General features: G+C 38.7%; 1 pseudogene; it reads left to right on the forward strand.

Annotated features, from left to right (window-relative positions):
- The first annotated feature begins 9119 nt into the window (after positions 1-9119).
- On the forward strand, positions 9120-11230 carry LOC119539491 (annotated as a pseudogene).
- Positions 11231-17531: the final 6301 nt, after the last annotated feature.

Below are 17531 nucleotides of genomic sequence, written 5' to 3' on the forward strand. Positions count from 1 at the left end.
TGAAAACCCTGCCACACTCACTGCCTTCCAACAGTTTTTCTCCCATGTGAGTGCTCTGACACTTACTGAGGTCTTATTTCTGGACAAGGGCTTTTCCATAGTCATTATATTTCTACCACTATGAGCTCATGGATGATCTACAATGATCACTCACTGATGATAGGATCTATCTTCCTACAAAAGGGATTCCCAGTCTCTGCATTCATACTAATTCTCTCAGTATATGCTTCTCAGCTATATAATGAGCTAGGTTTTACTCACAGCTTTTCAACCTGGAATGTATCACAGTTTATTCCAGTTTGTTTTTTCACAGGATGTGATGTAATTGATCACTGAAGGCACTACCACATTCACAGCACTCATAAGGTTTCTCTTCTGTGCAAACCAATTTATCAACTGAGAGTACACATCTGGCAGCAGGCTGTTTTTTAACAGCTATGTTCCTGCCTACTAGGAGCCCCCTGATGTTTAATGAAGTCCGAATTGCCACAGAAGGCATCTGCCCGGTCACTGTATTAGCAGAGTTTTTCTCCTGTATGAGATCACTTGTATGTGATGAGCCATGATGCTCTGAGAAAGGAGTTTCCAACTTGGCTGAACCCACACGTTTCTCTCTTGCATGCAGCATTCCCTTATGATAAACAAGACACTACAAGTGGAAGAAAGCTTTCCCACAGTCAGAGCATCCATACAGTCTCTTTCCTGTATGAGTTCTCTGATGTCTATGGAGACATGATTTACCTCTAAAAGCTTTCCCACAGTCACTGCATATATAGGGTTTCTCCTGTGTGAATTCTCTGATGGTTAATAGATCCGATTTATGTGAACAGGATTTTCCACATTCAGTACATACAAAGGGGGCTTTTCCTGTGTGAAATCTCTAATGGGATATGAGGCATGTCTTCTGGCTGAAGGCTTGCCCACATTCATTGCATACATAAGGTTTTTCTCCAATATGAGTTCATTGATGTATAAGGAGATTGCCCTTCTGGATGAAAGCTTTTCCACATTCATCACATATATAAAGTTTCTGTCCAGTATGTGTTTGCTGATGTACAATGTGATTGCCCTTCTGGATGAAGCCTTTTCCACAATCACTATATACATAGGATTTCTCTCCTGTATGAGTTTTCTGATGTGCATTGAGTTGTGATTTCCAGTGGAATGGTTTGTCACACTCAGTGCATTGGTTTGTCACACTCAGTGCATTCATAAGGTTTCTCTCCTGTATGAGTTCTCTGATGTTCAATGAGCCTGGACTTTCTGGAGAATGCTTTCTCACATATACTGCACCTATGAGGCTTTTCTCCAGTGTGAACTCTGATGATTAGTGAGCCAAGACTTCTTGATGAAGCCTTTTCCACATTCATCACATACATAGGGTTTCTTTCCTGTATGAATTTTCTGTTGAATAATTAACTGTGATTTCTTGGGGAAGACTTTGTGACATTCAGTCCATTCATAACGTTTCTCTCTTACATGAGTTTTCTGATGTACAGTAAGTCTAGACTTTCTGGAGAATGCCTTCCCACTTATACTGCCTCCATGAGGTTTCTCTGCTGCATAAACTCTCTGATCAATCAGGCGAGATTTCTTGGTGAAGGCTTTCCCACATTGAATGCATATGTGGGACTTACCTATTTTGTGAGGTTTTTGATGCTTAATGACTTGGGACTTTGTGTGCACAGGTTTTCCATGTTCAAGGAATTTAATTTTAGTATGAAATTGTTCATGCATAGCATGGAGAAAAGATTCCCCATCTCCATTAACTTCAGCATGGTTCTTTACTTCATAGCTTCTGTATTGGTCAACTAAACTTAAATTTGACTTCAGTGCTTTCCCATAAAAGTTGAATATATTATGATTTTGTTGTGAAGAAAAATTATTTTTGCTCCGATGAACATTTCTAAATGCATATGTTCATGGCATTGTTCTATTCTCTTCAGACATTTTTGGTTTGCTGAGTGCCCCTGTAGATGATTGACAACTTTCTTGATTTCTGGACAGGCTTGACTGTGGATTTCTTCTTCTATTGTCCATAGTTCTCCTTGTTCCAACCCAGAGAAGGCAACTGGTTTGCTGGCTTGATACCCCAGTAACACCAGGTATAGTTCTCCAACATCATGTCCCGGTACAGGTCTTTCTGAGCAGGGCCAGCAGCTGCCACTCCTTCCAGATGAGCTACACAGCCACATCATCAAATGCCAGTGATTCCTGGTCCTTGATCATTTTCTTGTGTTATCAGGAAATGGTCAGTAGCTAGGATGCTGAATTGTTAGTCTCTTCCAGGATTTGTCCTATATTTCTGGTTACATATCTCAGTCTCTGATCAAGGTCAAATCTCCATCATTTCTCCCAGAAATGATGATATCCATGTCCTGGAACCATCTCATACTTCCCTTGATGTATCCCACTCCTGGATACATAAGCTCCTGTGGGCTGATTTTCTTGTGACCCCTCTGTGACCACCCTGAAACTGCACTTCTGTGAATTCTTAGATTATGGCTTTTGATTAGTGACTTCAGATTGCTGGGGGTCAGGCTCTGAGGGTGGCCACAGTTCTAAACCAACTGAACAAAGTTGGCTAAGGAGACAAAGACTCTCGGCTTTCTCAGGTGTGGGACAGTTAGTTTTGAAGGGCTGCATTTTCAGGACAGGTCAAGAAAGCTCAGCTTCAGGAAGCCACAGAAGAAGTTCCTGGCCCCTTCCTGATCCTCCCCACCCAGGGCAGTTTGGAGCTGGTTTGAGCCCCATCTGACTTTCATTGTGATTTTGAGTTGCCTTTCCCTAATGGCTAACGATACTGAGCATTTTTTCATATGCTCATTGGACATTTGTATGCCTTATTTGGAAAAATGTCTACTCAAGTCCTTTGCCTATTTTCTAATTGGCTTTTTTTTAATCATTACATTTTAACAGTTCTTTATATATTTTGTATAGTAAACCCTTATTCAATATACGGTTGCAACTCTTTTTTTTTTCCCATTCTGTGGGTTGTCTTTTCACTTCCTTGATAAATTACTTTGATGCCCAAAACTTCTTAATTTTGGTGAAGTCAAATTTATCTATTGTTTCTTTTGTTTCTTGTGTTTTTGATGCCACATCTAAAAAATCCATTGCCAAATCCTGCATATGGAGATTTGCCCCTATGTTATATTCTAAGAGTTTTATAGTTTTACCTCTGTATTTAGGTCCTTGATTCATTTTGAGTTTATTTTTTAAATGTGGTGTGAGGTTGGGGTCTAACCTCATTCTTTTGCATGTGGCTATCCAGTTTTCCCATTTCCATTTGTTGAAGAGACTATTCTTTCCCATTGCGTGTACTTAACACCCTTGTCGAAAATCAATTGGCATAGATCTGTGCATCTATTTCTGAGCTTTCAATTCTGTTCCATTGGTCTATTTCTCTATCTTTATGCCACTACTGCACTATTTATTACTGAAGCTTTGGAGTAAATTTTGAAGTGGGGGAAATATGAGTCTTCTAACTTTGTTCTTTTTCAAAATTTTTTTGGCTACTGGGGTCAGTTGCAGTTCCATAAGAATTTATGGATTAGTTTTTCCATTTCTGAAAAAAAAGATTGCTGGAATTTTGATAGGAATTGCACTGAATCTGTAGATCACTGTCAGTAATATTGACATTTTAAAAATATTAATTCCTCTAATTCACGTTCAGGGGATGTCTTGCCATTTATTTAATTAATTAATTTCTTTTAGCAGGACTTTGTGGTTTTTTTAAATTTAATTTTATTGAGATTGTTCACATACCATACAATTATCCAAAGATCCAAAGTACACAATCAATTGCCCACAGTACCATCATCACAATTATTTTTTTTCAATTTTTAGAACATTTTCATCACACCAGAAAATAAAGACAAAAAAAGAAAATTCAAATCCTCCCATACCTCTAACCAGCCCCCCCTCCATTACTGACCCATAGTATTGGTATAGTACATTTGTTACTATTGATGAAATAATGTTAAACTACTACTAACTGTAGTACATAGCTTGCAATAGGTATATATTTTCCCTATATACCCTTTTATTATTAACTTCTAGTTATAGTGTCATACATTTGTTCTAGTTCATGTAAGAGATTTCTAATATTTATATACTTAATCACAGACATTGTCCACCACAAGATTCATGGTTTTATACATTCCCTTCTTTTGACATCCAACTTTCCTTCTGGTGACATATGTGACTCTGAGCTTCCTGTTTCCACAATCACATACCATTCAGCACTGTTAGTTATTCTCACAATAACATGCTACCACCACCTCTGTCCATTTCCAAACACTTAAGTTCAACCTAGTTGGACATTCTGCTCATAATAAGCAACTGTTCCCCATTCTTTGACCTTGTTCTATAGCTTGGTAACTTATGCTTCATGTCTATGAGTTTGCATACTATAATTATTTCATATCAGTAAGACCATGTGATATTTGTCCTTATGTGTCTGACTTATTTCACTCAATGTAGTGCTCTCAAGGTTTCTTCATCAATCCATTTTTTTTAAAGATGGTTTTGTTCACCCATCATACTTTCCACCCTAAGTAAACAGTCAGTGGTTCCCTGTATAGTCAAATATTTATGTGTTCACCACCATCACCACTATCTATATAAGGACACCTCCATTTCTTCCATAAAGAAGGAGGGAGTCAAAGAAGGTAGAGAGACAGAAGAAAAAGAAAAGAAAGAAAGAAAGAAAAAACATGACAGCTAAAAAGCAACAAAAGGAAAGATAGGGTTAACCTAAAGTAGAATAAAAGAATCAGACAACATCACCAATGCCAGGAGTCCCATATACCACCCTTATGTCCCCCTCTTAAAGGCATTTAGCATTGATATATTGCCTTTGTTACATTAAAGGAAGCATAATACAATGTTTCTGCTAACTGTATTTCTAGTTTGCATTGATTGTATTTTTTCCCCAATACCACCCCATTTTTAACACCTTGAAAGGCTGACATTCATTTGTTCTTCCTCATGCAAAAACATATTTGTACATTTTATCACAATTGTTGAACACTCTAGGTTTCACGAAGTTATACGGTCCCAGTCTTTATCTTTCTTCTTTCCTCCTGGTGTCCCACATGCTCTTAATTTCCTCTTTCAGCCATACTTGCAGTCATCTTTGTTCAGTGTACTTACATTGCTATGCTACCATCACCCAAAATTGTGTTCCAAACCTCTCACTCCTGTCTTTTCCTATCTGTCTCTAATGCTCCCTTTAGTATTTCCTGTAGGGCAGGTGTCTTGTTCACAAACTCTGTCATTGTTTGTTTGTCAGAGAACATTTTGAACTCTCCCTCATATTTGAAGGTATAGGATTCTTGGTTGGCAGTTTTTCTTTCAGTGTCTTAAATATATCACACCACTTCCTTCTTGCCTCCATGGTTTCTACTGAGAAATCCTCACATATTCTTATCAAGCTTCCTCTGTCCGTGGTGGATTGCTTTTCTCTTGCTGCTTTCAGGATTCTCTCTTTGTCTTTGACATTTGATAATCTGATTATTAAGTGTCTTGGCATAGGCCTATTCAGATCTATTCTGTTTGGGGTACGCTGTGCTTCTTGATCTGTAATTTTATGTCTTTCATAAGAGATGGGAAATTTTCATTGATTATTTTCTCCATTACTGCTTCTGCCCCTTTTCCCTTCTCTTCTCCTTCTGGGACACCCATGACATATATATTCATGCATTTCATGTTGTCATTCAATTCTCTGAGATGTTGCTCATATTTTTCCATTATTTTCTCTATCTGTTCTTTTGTGTGTAGGCTTTCAGGTGTCTTGTTCTCCAGTTTCTGAGTGTTTTCTTCTGCCTCTTGAGATATGCTGTTGTATATCTCCATTGTGTTTTTCATCTCGTGTTGTGCCTTTCATTTCCATAGATTCTGCCAGTAGTTTTTTCAAACGTTCAATTTCTACCTTGTGTTTGCCCAGTGTTTTCTTTATAGCCTTTATCTCTTTTGTTATATCTTCCCTGAAATTGTTGTTTTGGTTTTTTATTTGATTTAGCATATTTCTTTGAAAATCTTTAATAGGTTGTTTCATTAAAGTGAAACAATATCTCAACTGCATCTTGATTGAGGTGTAAGTTTGTTCCTTTGACTGGGCCATATCTTAGTTTTTCTTAGTATATATTGTAGTTTTCTTTTGTCTAGGCATCTGGTTTCCCTGTTTATCCCAGTCAGATTTTCCCAGATCAGAACAGATTCAAGTCTCAAAATGGGGTTATATTCAGGGTGTATCTTAGAGGAATGACACTTTCCTGTGAGGTCTCCAGCCACTGTGCTTTTCCTAACCTGCCCAGCAGGTAGTGCCTGTCAGCCTGTCGCTCCGACTGTTGTAAGAAGATGTGGCCCTTTCAGTTTCTGTTTTGGCTGTTTTTCCCCAGGTTCTGGGGTCTGGTTCTGAAGGCAACACTGGGCCCCATCTCCTTACTCTTAGGAAAGATACACCCCCCAGGGAGTTATCATCTGCACTTAAACTGTCTCTCTGACTCTGTTATCTCCACCCATTTAGGTTAGAGTGCTATCTGGGTCAGAGAATGGCTGTGGCTCTCTCTTCTGAGTCCCTCAGGTTGAGAGAGAGAAAAAGGGACAGAAAGCCCCCTTTTAGAGCCAGTACATGGCCTCCCAGTTTCACTCATCAGCCAGAGCTAACACCTGATCTTCTGGGCTCCCCCTCCTGGGACAGATGAGTCTTCTGGTTCTTTGAGGTCAGTTATCACTAAAAGCCTCTGTCTGCTTATTGGGGTGGGGTGGGGTGTAGCTTGTATTCAGCAGTCCACATTTGTTAATTAAAACCTCAGCTGGAGCTCGGTTCAGCTATATTTGCTTGCTGGGAGAGTGCTGCTTTCTACCACAGAGAGGTTTTGCAGCAAAGCCTGCTATGGGGAGAAGGGGCCCCTGGCACGGTTATGCAGTTTTTACTTACAGATTTTATGCTGTGATCTCAGGCATTCCTCCCAATCCAGGTTGGTGTATGATATGTAGACAGTCATGGTTGTCCTCCAGCATTTATTCCAAATTATTTACTAGTTGTTCCTGGTTATTCACTAATTGTTCCAGGGGACTAACTAAATACTACTCCTGTCTATGCCACCATCTTGGCCCCTCCAGGACTCTGTGGTTTTGAGTGTATAACCCTTTCATATCCTTTGTTAAATTTAGTCCTAGATATTTTATTCTTTTAAATGGAATTGTTTTCTTAATTTCCTCATCAGATTGTTTCTGGCTAGTGTATAGGAACACAATCAATTTTTGCATGTTGATCTTGTGCCCTCCCACTTTGCTAAATTCATGTACCAGCTATAATAGTTTTCTTGCTGATTCCTTTGTATTTTCAATATAAAAGATTATGCTGTTTGCAACTAGAGATTGTTTTATTCTCCCTTTCCAATTTGAATGTCTGTTTTTTTTTTTTTTTTTTTTTTCTTGCCTACTTACTCTGGCTAGAACTTCTAGTACAATATTGACTAGCAGTGGTGAAAGTGCTCTTCCTTCTGTTGTTCCTGATCTTACAGGAAAGGCTTACCCATTATGATGTTGCTGTGTATTTTTCATAAATGTTGACAAAGTTCCCTTCTATTTCTTGTATTCAAGAGTGTTTCTATAATTTTTTCAAAAAGGTGCAGGATTTTGTTCCAATGCCTTTTCTGCACCTATGAGATAATCATGGTTTTTTTAAACCTTCATTTTATCTATGTGTTGTATATTAATTTTCTTATGTGAAACCATCCTTGCATTCCTGGGATAAATCCTGATTGGTCATGGCATAAATTCTTTTTAATAAGCTGTTGGATTTGGTTTGCTAGAATTTAATCAGGATTTTTACATCTATATTCCTAAGGCAATTTGGTCTGTAATTTTCTCTTCTTGTGATATCTTTACCAGGCTTATCAGGGTAATTCTGGCCTCAAAGAATGAGTTAGACAGATGTGGCCCTCTCTCTCTGGCTAAGCCAACTTGAAAGGTGAAATCACTGCCCTCCCCCCTACGTGGGATCAGACACCCAGGGAAGTGAATCTCCCTGGCAACGTGGAATATGACTCCCAGGGAGGAATGTAGACCTGGCACCGTGGGACGGAGAACATCTTCTTGACCAAAAGGGGGATGTGAAAGGAAATGAAATAAGCTTCAGTGGCAGAGAGATTCCAAAAGGAGCCGAGAGGTCACTCTGGTGGGCACTCTTATGCACACTTTAGACAACCCTTTTTAGGTTCTAAAGAATTGGGGTAGCTGGTGGTGGATACCTGAAACTATCAAACTACAACCCAGAACCCATGAATCTCGAAGACAGTTGTATAAAAATGTAGCTTATGAGGGGTGACAATGGGATTGGGAAAGCCATAAGGACCAAACACCACTTTGTCTAGTTTATGGATGGATGTGTAGAAAAGTAGGGGAAGGAAACAAACAGACAAAGGTACCCAGTGTTCTTTTTTACTTCAATTGCTCTTTTTCACTCTAATTATTATTCTTGTTATTTTTGTGTGTGTGCTAATGAAGGTGTCAGGGATTGATTTAGGTGATGAATGTACAACTATGTAATGATACTGTAAACAATCGAAAGTACAATTTGTTTTGTATGACTGCGTGGTATGTGAATATATCTCAATAAAATGATGATTTAAAAAAAAAAAAAAAAAAAAAAAAAAAAAAGAATGAGTTAGAGTCTGTGAACACCAAGGCGGGGGTGTGGTGGGGCAGGGACCCTTGTGCAGCTGTGTGGGACAGAGCGAGACCCAGGGTGGTTGGGGCATGGGGCTGAGAGGATGGAGCTGCAGAGGCATTAGCTGACTCTTTCAGGGCTGGAAGTGTAGCCATCGTTTCTCAGCATAGCCCATGTGATGGTGCCTGGAGGAAGGAAGCTCGGTGACAGTGCCTTAGTCAAAGTCTGGGTTCCTGGGGCAAAGAGGCCTGGGGACAGTGGATCTGGTGAGCTGCCTGCTGGCTGGTGAGCAGACACAAGAGGAGGCGGTGAGCCAGCCGGGAGCGACGGGAGCAGCATGGTGGGGTGGAGCCTTCTCTCACAGAGTGAAGATAGTCCAAGTCCCAAGAGACAGCACCTCTCTCATTCAGTCTTTGATTATACATCAGCATCACCAGCTCCCTTACCACCAATGCAACCATGGGAGATGACATCAAATAGGCAGCCCCCTTCAGTTTGACCAAGCCAACATCACTTCTCAGGGGAACGATGCAAAACACCTGCACACAGCAGAAGTCCTCTTGTCAGACACCAGAGAGGAAGAAGGGTGTTCTAGTTTGCTAATGCTGCCAGAATGCAAAACACCAGAAATGGATTGGCTTTTATAAAAGGGGGTTTATTTGGTTACACACTTACAGTCTTAAGGCCATAAAGTGTCCAAGGTAACGCATCAACAATCGGGTACCTTCACTGAAGGATGGCCAATGGTGTCTGGAAAACCTCTGTTAGCTGGGAAGGCACGCGGCTGGCATCTGCTCCAAAGTTCTGGTTTCAAAATGGCTTTCTCCAAGGACGTTCCTCTCTAGGCTGCAGTTCCTCAAAAATATAACTCTTAGTTGCACTTCGGATATTTGTCCTCTCTCAGCTTCTCCAGAGCAAGAGTCTGCTTTCAATGGCCGTCTTCAAACTGCCTCTCATCTGCAGCTCCTGTTCTTTCTTCAAAGTGTCCCTCTTGGCTATAGTGCCTCTTCAAAACGTCACTCACAGCTGCACTGAGTTCCTTCTGTTATGTCAGCCCCTTTATATGGCTCCACTGATCAACTTAGACCCACTCTGAATGGGCGGAGCAACACCTCATGGGAATTATCCAATCAGAGTCATCACCCACAGCTGGGTGGGGCGCATTCCAGAGAAACGCTCAAAGAATTACAATCTAATCAACACTGATAACGTCTGCCCACACAAGATTACATCAAAGATAATGGCGTTTGGGGGACACAATATATTCAAACTGGCACAAAGGGGTCGGCTGTCATGACATAATTCCATTAGTCAGGATGACAACTATCACCATCTCTCATATGCGCAGCAGCAAGCAATAGAGGAACCTTGAGCCTTCCATCCTCCGAATGTATCCCCTCGTCTGTTACATCCTGCTGCTCATCCACCACAGCAGAATGCAGCAATGGTTGACCTACTTGATCAGCTTCATCAGGGCACAGTACCCGTTTCATATACAGTAACAACAGTGGCACCACATGGATTCCACTCTGCACAGGCCAGCACATGCCTTCTTGCTGTCCCAGGATGCTCTGTGGTTTTCAGTGGACAGCACCTCTGTGTCTGTGGTGTGCCTCCTCCAATGCTTCAGGCATGTTCAGTTCAGCACTTACAGTACCATATCCTGCATTCCCACCCCTTATTTCTAGTGATCAGTTTCTTTTACATCCTCCTTACCTTTTCTGCACATCATCCTCCTCATTTGCCACCTCCAGGCCAGTTTGTCTCTTTCCAAACACAACAGTCAAGATCACCTCTGCAAAGGATAGAAAATGAAGTGGAACTCTTAGGAGAACATCTTCCTGTAGGAGGTTTTACTTACCTTCCATCAGCTCACCCCTCAACATTACCTCCATCAGTTCCTTTGCAGTTATTAACACATGATCCTTTGCATCAGGAGGTGTCCTTTGGAGCACCTTATCCTCCATTTATGCCCCAGAGACTCACAGGATGTAGTAGATACCAATCCCAGCAGCCAATTCTACCTCCCCCTTATCATCCCAGCCTGCTACCATATGTGCTATCAATGCTTCCAGTGCCACCTGCAGTGGGTCCAACTTTTAGCTTTGAATTGGATGTGGAAGATGGAGAAGCAGAAAATTATGAGGCTCTGCTAAACCTGGTTGAGCGACTGGGAGAGGTAAGCCTTGAGAACTGACTAAAGCAGATATTGAACAACTTCCTTCTTACAATCCTAATAATCACCAGTCAGAACAGACTTTGTGTGTAGTATGCAAGTGTGATTTTGAGTCAAGGCAGCTACTTAGAGACCTACCCTGTAACCATGAGTTCCATGCCAAGTGTGTCGACAAATGGCTTAAGGCAAATTGTACTTGCTCAATTTGCCGAGCTGATGATTCAGAAGTGCATCAGGATTCAGACTGACCAATCTAAGAGCACAAATTTAGTTTGGGTGTTCCTCATCACATGTATATATGGACTATCCATTGAACTTAATCTGTGTGGCTTCCAGCCCTCCCTTTACCAAAAGGGTCAATAGACCTTTCTTTGCACTGTGTGACTTAATTAACTATAAAAGCTTATGATTAGTCTTCACAATTATGGAATTGTTATACTAACCATGTGAATAGAACTCCAAAGACTTTTTCTTTAGCTTAATTTTGTGTGTGCACTAACATTTCCTGGTTTTTGTGTGATCATTCTGAGTGTTGCTGCAGATTACAGTGGATGTGATCTTTTAGCATGTGCTTTTATAAAAAGTGTTAGCTCCAGATGATATAGCCATCTACCTTATATAGAGCCTTCAGAAACTGAGTGGAAATGGATGCAGTGTATGCCTGTTGGTGATAAACATATCTCTGTGTGTGAGAGAGAGTGTCCAACTACTTGTGTGAGGGCATGGTAGCTAATGTGTCTATGAGATCCTATATACCAGCATGTACCAAGAATATGTGTGCAGTTTTAATTATGCTGCAATGTATAATCTGGTGTGTTATTTAAACAGCACTAGTACTGTACACTTGTTTTTTTTCCTTATGTTTGCTGTTGAACACTGATTGCTAAGTGTGCATCAGTTATAAGCATTGAATACTCCATCTCTTTCCTTCCCAATGAAGGGAATGAGAAAGGTCTTCTAATTTTGCTTCAGGCAGCTGTCACCTTCTCTTTGTTGGTGGTCCTAAGTGGGTCACTTAAGAAAAATGGTGTAACGGATTCTCACTCCATGAACCTGACTTTTTTATTCTGTTGTGAAAAAGAAATTTTTAAATCTTCAACTTGCTGTTTCCAAAAAAGAAGTTGCAATATCATACATCATCAGTTAGCAATATTAGCATTTCAATCAGTGATTTGAATATTCATACTTTTTTGTTTTTTCCTTTACATTTCCATTACGCTTGTTACAGAAAGAACCTGTGATTTTTTTTTTGAATGTTTAGATTTGTAGTCTATTCTGAAGATATTTGAGAAATATATTTTTAAGAATATCACTGGTCCCATGAAATCTTACCTACTTGACTTCTACCAGAACAAAATCTGTTAACTCAGCTTGACTTCTGATAATTGTTCTTTGTTCAAGCTCCTATAGGCAACTAAATTGTTTTCAGAAAATCATTTTTCTTTTATTAGTTCACCTGCCAGGCTCCAATTCTGAAAACTGTCTAGTTCTTCTTCCCTCAGTAAATGTATGTCTCATCAAAGCCCTTGTTTCCAGGATGGATCAAGTGCTGTGACAGCTTGTCTTCCTTAGACCTGATCTGCTTTGATATTTTATAGCTTTTGCTTTTAATTTTTGTTTGAATGAGAAAAGTTGAATACAGCAGGTGTCTAGAATACTTGCAGTATAAATGAGGATTTGATTTTTGTATTAAAAATAATGCTGTAAAACAGGAATTGACCTTAAGTTGATATAAAATAATACATAGCTGTGCATAAAAAAAAATAAGAATGAGTTAGAAAGTGTTCCTTACTCCTGAATTCTGTGAAGAGTTTGAGAAGGATTGGTGAATTCTTCCATTTATGTTTGGTAGAATTCATGAATAAAGCCATCTGGTTCTGGACTTTTCTTTGGTGGATAGTTTTTGATTATTGATTCAATCTCTGTACTTGTTATAAGTTTGTTGAGGTTTTCCATTTCTTCTTGGGTCAATTTAGGTAACTTGTGTTTGGGAAGTTTTCCACTTTTTCCTAAATTATATAATTTGTTGGCATATAGTTCTTTTATAATTCTTACTTCTGTAAGGTCCATTGTGATCTCACCATTTTCATTTCTGATATTAGTTATCTGTGTCTTTTCTCTTTCTGTCAGTCTACCTAAAGGTTTGTCCATTTGATTGATGTTTTATCCCAGAGAACCAACTTTTGTTTTGTTTATTCTCAGCAGTTTTCCCATTCTCTATTTATCTCCATTCTCATCTTAATAGTTCCTTTCTTCCTCTAACTTTGGGTTTAATTTGTCCTTATTTTTCTAATTCCCCAAGATATGAGGTTAGATCATTAATTTGAGATCTTTCATCTTTTGAAATATAGATATTCATAGCTATAAATTTCCCTCCAAGCACTACCCTTGCAGCATCCCTTAACTCTTGCTATGTTGTGTCTTAGTTTTCATTTATCTCTAATTGTTTTCTAATTTCCCTTGTAATTTCTTCTTTAACCTATTGGTTGACACTGTGCTGTTTAATATCTAAATATTTGTAATTTTTCAATTTTCTGTTGATGTTACTTTGCATAATTGTAATATTTTTAAATTTATTGAGACTTTTCTTTTTTTAATTTTTAACATTGAAATTTATTTTTTAATTGTTCATTGTTTTAAAACTAAAGAATGGATCAAGAAAATAAAACAATTACTTCAATGCTACAATTTAGTACTTGCTGTATTTCTCTCTCAGACCTTTCAGTTTTTTTCATCATTCAACAAACATTTATTATGTAGTAAATTCTTCTTCTTTTTTTTAAAATTGAGATTGTTCACATACCATAAAATTATCCAAATATCCAAAGTGTACAATCAATTGCCCATGGTACCATCATACAGCTGTGCATCCATCACCACAGTTAATTATTTTTTTCAATTTTTAGAACATTTTCATTACTCCAGAAAAGGAATAGACAAAAAAAGGAAACTCAAATCCTCCTTACCCCTAACCACTCTCCTCCATTATTAATTCATAGTATTGGTATAGTACATTCATTACTGTTGATGAATGTTAAAATACTAACTGTAGTATATAGTTTGCAATAGGTGCATTTTTTCCTATATGCCCCTCTACTATTAACTTCTAGTTATAGTGTCATACATTTATTCTAGCTCATGAAAGAGATTTCTAATATCTGTACAGTTAGTCACAGACATTGTCCACCATAAGATTGTTTTATGCATTCCCATCTTTTAACCTCCAACTTTCCTTCTGGTGACATACGTGACTCTGAGCTGACCCTTTCCACCACTTCACACACTATTCAGCACTGTTAGTTATTCTCACAACATGCTACCATCACCTCTGTCCATTTCCAAACGTTTAAGTTTACCCTAGTTGAACATTCTGCTCATAATAAGCCGTCGCTCCCCATTCTTTAGCCTCGCTCTATATCTTGGTAATTTATATTTCATGTCTATTAGTTTACACATTATACTTAGTTCATGTCAGTGAGACCTTGCAATATTTGTCCTTATGTGTCTGTCTTGTTATGCTCAATATATTGCCCTCAAGTTTTCTTCATCAACCCATTTTTTTTAAGATGGTTTTGTTCACACACCATACATTCCGTCCTAAGTAAACAATTGATGGTTCCCTGTATAGCCACATATTTATGTATTCACCACCATAACCACTATCTATATAAGGACACCTCCATTTCTTCCACAAAGAAGGAGGAAGAGTCAAAGAAGGTAGAGAGACAAAAGAAAAAGGAAAAAGAAAGAGAGAATAAAAACATGACAGCTAGGAAGCAACCAAAGGAAAGATAGCATTAAATGAAAGTAGAATAAAGAGTCAGACAACATCACCAATGCCAATAATCCCATACCTTTCTCCTTTGTCTCCCCCCCCACCCCCATAAGCATTTAGCTTTGGTATATTGCCTTTGCTATATTAAAGGAAGATAATGCAATGTTCCTGTTAATTATAGTCTCTAGTTTGCATTGATTGTATTTTTCCCCCAAACCCAACCAATTTTTAACAACTTGCAATGGTGAAATCCATTTGTTCTACCTCACGTAAAAATATATTTGCACCTTTTATCACAATCGTTGAGCACTCTAGATTTCACTGAGTTATACAGTCCCAGTCTTTATCTTTCCTCCTTCCTTCTGGTGTCCCACATGCTCCTAACCTTCCTCTTTCAACCATACTCACAGTCATCTTTGTTCAGTGTACTTACAATGCTGTGCTACTATCTCCCAAAATTGTTTTCCAAATCTCTCACTCCTGTCTTTTCCTTTCTGTCTGTAGTGTTCTCTTTAGTGTTTCTTGTAGCGCAGGTATCTTGTTCATAAACTCTCTCATTGTTTGTCAGAGACTATTTTAAGCTCACCCCTGTATATTTTTTTTAATTTTTATTTTTATTGAGAATGTTCACATACCATACAATTATCCAAAGATCCAAAGTGTACAATCAGTTGCCCCTGGTACCCTCATACAGCTGTGCATCCATCATCACAATTAATTTTTGTCAATTTTTTAGAAACTTTTCATTACTCCAGACAAGAAATAAGGATAAAGAAGCGAAGGAAAAAAAAAAAAAAAGGAAACTCAAATCCTCCCATATCCCTAACCACCCCCCCCTCCATTGTTGACTTGTAGTATTGCTATAGTACATTTGTTACTGTTTATGGAAGAATGTCGAAATACTACCGACAGTAGTATGTATTTGCAATAGGTATATATTTTTTCCCTATATGTCCCTCTATTATTAACTTCTGGTTGCATTGTCATACATTTGTTCTGGTTCATGGAAGACATTTCTAATATTTGTGCAGTTAATCACGGACATTGCCCACCATAGGATTCAGTTTTATACATTCCCATCTTTTGACCTCCAACTTTCCTTCTGGTGACATATATGACTCTGAGCTTCCCCTTTCCACCACATTCACGCACCATTCAGCACTGTTAGTTATTCTCACAATGTGCTACTGTCACCTCTGTTCATTTCCAAACATTTAAGTTCATCCTAGTTGAACATTCTGCTCATACTAAGCAACCACTCCCCATTCTTTAGCCTCCTTCTATATCTTGGTAACTTATATTTCATATCTATGAGTTTACATATTATAATTAGTTCCTATCAGTGAGACCCTGCAATATTTGTCTTATGTATCTGGCTTATTTCACTCAGTATAATGCCCTCAAGGTTTTGTCATTAACCCATTTTTTTTTTTAAAGATGGTTTTGTTCACATGCCATACATTCCATCCTAAGTAAACAATCAATGGTTCCTTGTATAGTCACATATTTATATGTTCACCACCCTCACCACTATCTATATAAGGGCATCTACATTTCTTCCACAAAGCAGGAGGAAGAGTCAATGAAAGTAGAGAGGTAAAAGAAAAAGAAAAAAGAAAGAGGAAAAAAAAAAAAAAACCATGACAGCTAGGAAGTGGCAAAAGGAAAGATAACCTTAAATCAAAGTAGAATAAAGAGTCAGACAACACCACCAATGTCAAGTGTCTCACATCCCTCCCCATCCCCCCTCTTATCTGCATTTACCTTGGTATACTGCCTTTGTTACATTTAAGGGAGCATGATACAATGATTCTGTTAATTACAGTCTCTAGTTTACATTGATTGCATGCCTCCCCAAATGCCTCTCCATTTTTAACAACTTGCAAGGTTAACATTTGCTTGTTCTCCCTCATGAAAGAACATATTTGTACATTTTATCACAATTATTGAACACTCTAGGTCTCACTGAGTTACACAGTCCCAGTCTTTATCTTTCCTCCTTTCTTCTGGTGTCCCACATACTCCCAACCCTCCTCTCTCAACCATATTCATAGTTATCTTTGCTCAGTGTACTTACATTGCTGTGCTACCATCTCCCAAAATTGTGTTCCAACCTCTCACTCCTGTCTTCTATCACTCTGTAGTGCTCCCTTTAGTATTTCCTGTAGGGCAGGTGTCTTGTTCACAAAGTCTCTCATTGTCTGTTTGTTGGAAAATATTTTGAGCTCTCCCTCATATTTGAAGGACAGTTTTGCTGGATATAGGATTCTTGGTTGATGGTTTTTCTCTTTCAGTATCTTAAATATATCACCCCACTTCCTTCTTGCCTCCATGGTTTCTACTGAGAAATCCACACATAGTCTTATGAAGCTTCCTTTGTATGTGATGGATTGCTTTTCTCTTGCTGCTTTCAGGATTCTCTTTGTCTTTGACATTTGATAATCTGATTATTAAGTGTCTTGGCATAGGCCTATTCAGATCTATTCTGTTTGGAGTAAGCTGTGCTTCTTGGATCTGTAATTTTATGTCTTTCACAAGAGATGGGAAATTTTCATTGATTATTTCCTCTATTATTGCTTCTGCCCCTTTTCCCTTCTCTTCTCCTTCTGGGACACCCATGACACATACATTCTGTGTTTTGTTTTGTCATTCAATTCCCGGAGACGTTGCTCATATTTTTCCATTCTTTTCTCTATCTGTTCTTTTGTGCGTAGGCTTTCAGGTGCCTTGTTCTCCAGTTCCTGAGTGTTTTCTTCTGCCTCTTGAGATCTGCTGTTGTATGTCTCCATTGTATCTTTCTTCTCTTGTGTTGTGCCTTTCATTTCCACAGATTCTGCCAGTTGTTTTTTTTGAACTTTCGATTGCTACCTGATGTACGCCCAGTGTTTTCATTATAA

The sequence above is a fragment of the Choloepus didactylus genome, chromosome 7 (genome assembly GCF_015220235.1).
Source record: "Choloepus didactylus isolate mChoDid1 chromosome 7, mChoDid1.pri, whole genome shotgun sequence".
Lineage (NCBI taxonomy): Eukaryota > Metazoa > Chordata > Mammalia > Pilosa > Megalonychidae > Choloepus > Choloepus didactylus.